This window comes from Salvia splendens, chromosome 12 (assembly GCF_004379255.2).
Source record: "Salvia splendens isolate huo1 chromosome 12, SspV2, whole genome shotgun sequence".
Taxonomy (NCBI): domain Eukaryota; kingdom Viridiplantae; phylum Streptophyta; class Magnoliopsida; order Lamiales; family Lamiaceae; genus Salvia; species Salvia splendens.
The window spans coordinates 20,905,877-20,911,475 of NC_056043.1; the positions used below are offsets into that span (position 1 = coordinate 20,905,877).

At 42.3% G+C, this 5,599-nt stretch overlaps 1 long non-coding RNA gene across 1 annotated transcript; it reads left to right on the forward strand.

Annotated features, from left to right (window-relative positions):
* The first annotated feature begins 200 nt into the window (after positions 1-200).
* On the forward strand, positions 201-2,308 carry LOC121758431. Its single transcript, XR_006041453.1, has 3 exons — positions 201-332; positions 925-1,249; positions 1,370-2,308. It is a non-coding gene; the product is annotated as an uncharacterized LOC121758431 (long non-coding RNA).
* Positions 2,309-5,599: the final 3,291 nt, after the last annotated feature.

Sequence of the window (5,599 nt, forward strand, 5' to 3'; positions counted from 1 at the left end):
CAAGTAGCGTACATTTTACCCCTAAACCGATGCATGAAATGAGCCTTATCAAAATGCATTGAAACACCACTGTACACAAATGTTTTGCAGCGTTTGGTAGCTCTGAAAACTACCCACCGACCCAGTACAAACATTCGGGTTTCCACCCCATATATACTACTGTCTATGCACTGTCAACACATTCACGGTCTTGAGGAGGCATTAGTGGAGGGATTTCATGATTGTGCTGAAAACATTGTATATGTCCATTTTTACCCCCGGGATTCTCCGACTGAAGCAATCTTTGCTCCCTTCGGTCACTAATTACGCCAATGCTACTTCTCCGATTGACGGTGTGGACCTCATGTTCTCCGCAAATTCAGAGCAGCTGTCATAGTAGAATTCAAATTCGACTTAGATTTTTTTGAAATCTTCGATTCATGGGTTTCGTTTCGATCTGTTGAATTTTGGTTTCGATCTATTGAGTTTAGTTAATTTATGTCACCTCCATTTTTTCAACTTGATTAATTTATTCCGTTTCCTCAAACTCAGTATGTTGCCAATATGATTCTTGTGCATCGGCCGACAGCCGACGGAACCTCAAATTCAAACTGCCGCCAATTTGATTCATCCTAATTACTTAACCTTATATTTGATTTTGCATATCTTTACCTCATACTACCTCAACGGTAGTGTTCGACTTGTTAAGTACTCTGTATGTTATTATATTCTCAAATTTTCAGATTTTTCCAACGATGGTTTGTTTGCGTTGTTTCCAAATATGATGTTGGTGTTGTTTCCAAATCCTGTTTTGTTTGGTGTTTGTAGTAACTCATCCCCTGATTTCATAATGTGGTCCCATTTAGTTCTTAATTTTGTGCACAACCAGTCCCTTTTTGGTTGCATCAAGATACTCTCTCAGTGTTCTACCTCCCTGTTTTGCAGGATGGAAGAGGTCAGGCAAAAAAAAGCGTAAGGAGGTGGAAGCCGCAGTAGTGATGATTGAGGACATTATCTGTGACCATCAATAAAACTACTTCGTTATTTTGAATATGGTGCGCAACATGATGGACAATTCGGACAACAACTGGGATTATCAGACTCGTGTCACATACAGCATGACAACCAAAATGCCAGCGCAAGTGACACATATGAAGTGGCTTACTAGGTTAACGGACGTGGAATGCATCAATAACCTTCGGATGGACTACAATGCTTTTAGCCGTTTGTGTCGCATACTCCATGATAGGCGTGGTTTAGTAGACCAAAGGTATGTTCGTGTGGAGGACCATGTAACAATGTTCCTTCATTCAGTCTAAGCAAATAGTGAGCCTTTGTGTGCATGAAGTTATGCGCGTCGTGATTCATCTGCACAAAACCTTTTTTGTAGAACCGTCGCCGATGGATGATAGCTGTGACGACCCAAGATGGAAATAGTTTCAGGTAAACAAATCATTATCAAATGAACATTAATCGTTGTGGTTGTGTTTAATTTATTTATGTAACATAGGGGTGCCTTGGTGGGTTGGATGGGACATACATTAATCGTTGGATAGGAAAGGTGAAATCGCAACGAACACACTGGTTGTGTGCGACAGGTTTCTTCAATTTTTGTATATACTCCCTAGGAGGGAGGGAGGGATCTGTAGTTGATTCAAGGGTTCTTCGGGATGTTGTAACTCGACCCAACGGTCTCAAAGTTCCCAAAGGCATCCACCAGTGATTGGGGTCCATAGCATGGCATGTTTATTGCTTTGTGAAATGTCATTTGTGATCGTTATTCCACCTTTTGCAAATTATCCTTTTATGAATTAGGTTTGTACAACTTGGTGACAACGGGTACGCTAATAGTGAAGGTTTTCTAACACCTTTTGAAGGTGTTCGTTACCATCTGAAGTAATGGGGCCCTACCTTAGAGACCGAACTCACCCAAGGAACTGTACTACATGCGACACACAATGACTCATAATATAATCGAGCGTGTTTTTGTCATTCTGAAGATGCGGTGGGGTATATTGCATAGTGCTAGTATCTACTTGATTGAGACGCAAACCCGTCTCATTATGTGTTGCTTTCTGCTGCATAATTATGTAAGAGGGGAGATGGGAGTGGCGAAGATGGAGAGGGGGGGCGTTTAGGCACACAACTAGAACCACCTTCCAAAGTCCAGTTCGTGGACACAGTTGAAGCTTTACCCGGTTGGAATCAAAAGCGTGTTGATAAGGCGAACTACATGTGGAACAATCATTAGGTGATTTGTATAATGGTGTGGGATGTTCGACGATATTTGCATAACAGTGTGGGATGTTCGACGTTAAACGCCTGGTTTGAGTTATGTCATTCATGTATTAAACATTTTCGTACTGTGTATTGAACGAACACATTGTTCAATGACATTTGTATTCCCTATTGTTTTGTCACTCTCGTGGTTGTTTTAATATATTTTTTAGGAGTCGTTTAACACACAAAGCGATAATATGTTATACATAGGCCATTGCACGTGATCGAGTACAAAATTACATATCACACTCACATATATATTAACCCATACCACACTACATACACCGGCGACTACTTCAAACAACTACATCAAACACAGACAAGCGATATAGAAGGAAATAATGCATACTACGGTTAACAAACTACATAACAAACTGACACGAACTCATGGGTTGATTGTGACAATGAAGTGAGATTTGCGCACCGACACCAACTGGATAAACAACACATTTCCAAATTGGATATCATTTGCCTTGACAAGCTTATGCCATCCGCCTACAACCGGCTTCTTCACTTGATGTGGAAACAACCACATCCCAAACAACACTTCTGACCTCGAACTTGAACGTACACTTCGGCTTATTGATCTTCACGTATTTGTCCCAGAAACACTTAGGAATACTCTACACAATCCATACAAAAGCATTACCATATAGTTCATCACAATAACGAAAAACACGATATGTTCATGTTGGGACATCTGCGTTTGCTTACCATAGTCTGTGTGATGTTTGTGGCTGTCATTTTCTTTGAGAAAGTCGGGCCGACTAGCTTCACAGAGGCAGACCGGGTAGATTGAGCTCAAGATCCAGAGCGCGGCCGATGCTTTCGGTTTCTTTGTTGTCTCCTAACGTCTGGATGCTATCTGCGCTGTCATCGGGCTTAACCGCTGCATTAGCCACTGGTGACTGGTCGGTGTTGGGGGCCTCCTCTCTTTCATACTGATCACCGAACACTAGGGGATAGAGTTTCACCGGTAACGCCGTCAGTGGGCATGCCGACATTCGTTTGGGCTACATTTTCCCACGGCCCGAGACCCAGTCATAATTAGCTAGGTCTCCATGCACAACCTCGACCGGCGAGAGTAGCAGATCAAAAGCTACATAACATAAAAAAAGTTTTTTAGGATTTCTTGGTTTTGTAGTCCCATTTACTAATAACAAAAGATACTAGTCGTGTTGTTAGTATGCCTTGAATTTGTTTCCTAATTGGGATATGATTATGCTTCCTAATTGGGATAGGACTATGTTTTCGAATTAGGATAGGATCTCATGTGTGCCTATTTATATGTGAGTAGAGCACATAACTCTATGTGATCGTGATCTTAGATCTGAAATCTGTAACTGCAGTTATAATACAATTTGTTCTCCGTTATTGCCCGTGGATGTAGCTAATTAGCGAACCACATAAATTCTGTGTCTCTTTACGTTCTTTCATTTGTCGATTACACAATTTCCCTATTTGTCACAACAAACTGGTATCAGAGCCTGATTTTTCAGACTAGGGTTTTGAATTCCGCATCTGTTAGGGTTTCTGTGTTAATCGATCAAGATGTCTGCTCTGAACGTGAAGGTTGACAAATTCACCAGGTGAAATAGTTTTGGCTTATGGTAGATCAAGATACGATCCTTGCTGAAGCAGCAGGGTTTGTCGGCGCCGCTCAAAAACAAAGAAGGCAACGGAGGATGTGATGAGTGGACAACCTCAGACGAAAAGGCCCACTCTACCATCATGTTGTGCATGTCTGGCGATGTTATCATCGAAGTTGCTGATTAGGAGACTGCTGCTGCCCTTTGGATGAAGTTGGAGAGTCTATACATGACGAAGTCTCTAACCAACAAGTTGCTCCTGAAGCAACGTTTGTTTCTATTACACATGCAGGAAGGTATGCCCCTTTGGGATCATCTGAAAAATTTGAACAAAATTTTGCTGGATTTGCGTAATGTTGATGTCATGAGCTGTTAGTTTCCTGTGGAGGGAAAATTTGAGGCAAGGATGAAGAAGTTTGTTTGTTTGGTATTATGATGACGCATTTGGAAGGAGGATTCAAGTCAAGGTGGAGATTTGTTAGTATGCCTTGAATTTGTTTCCTAATTGGGATAGGATTATGCTTCCTAATTGGGATAAGACTATGTTTCCGAATTAGGATAGGATCTCATGTATGCCTATTTATATGTAAGTAGAGCACATAATTCTGTGTGATGTGATCTTAGATCTGAAATCTGTAACTGCAGTCATAATACACTTTGTTCTCCGTTCTTGCCCGTGGATGTAGCCAATTGGCGAACCACGTAAATTTTGTGTCTCTTTACGTTCTGTCGTTTGTCGATTACACAATTGCCCTATTTATCGCAACACGTGTACCCTCATGATCTAGGAATGGGAAATCCAGTGAGTAGTTGAATCTTCGAACCATGAAAAGATCATCTCCTTCGTAGGTGAATGTCAGCAAGTCCCCTTGTTGGAAACACGCAAAATGGGTGAACAAACGCCACCCACGCCCGAGACCCCAACGGTCACCTTGATTGGCAAGCTCCACACACCATTGGGCATGATCAGGAACGCCCACGCGGCAAAACACCGGCAACGTTGCACCATACATTTCCATCTAGCCTTCCGGAAATGGCTGACAAGGGGAAGGAACGTCATGTTCAATATTTTAGAAATTGAAAAGCGGGAAATAAACGTTGAACATTTCGCGTAAGGCCACAACAAATACGCTTCTTATGGGGCAGTAGTAGGTTGTGAACTCGAAGGGTGGGATACCTGAGTTGGGTAACAGCCTTCTTTGCGAGAAGTGTAGGTAAAACAAAGAAAGCAACGTACATCAGAGATGATCAGACACATGAATGGTGCATTTAACATACATACAAAGACACACAATACAACATGCATACGTTTAACTTCCTTACATTCCAAAGACAGGTGATGCTCCTACCGCCATTCTAGTCGGCAGTTTCTACGATGGAGATGGAGATGTTGAATGACCATGAGAGGAATGGCGGTATTTTTCATCGCCTCCAACATCGACTCCATCACTTCTTTGGGCTTGCGCTTACGGATTGCTTTCTTTGGAGCCATTGGACTTGGTACACTTTTTGTGTCGTTCTCCCCTACTGTGTCAAACCCCGCCATGTCGTAATGGAGGCCCTCTTGGATCTGGTCATTTGTGAAGAAGTCTTCAAGGTGGTATGGATTCATATTGGGATGTGATTCATCGGCTATGGATGCGTCGGGGGCGTGGAGAACTTCATCAGCCCTAGACATATCCTCAGCACGGCCACCAGTAGTTTGATCCTTCCCAAAGATACAATGCCAATCTTCATAGTACGGCCATGCT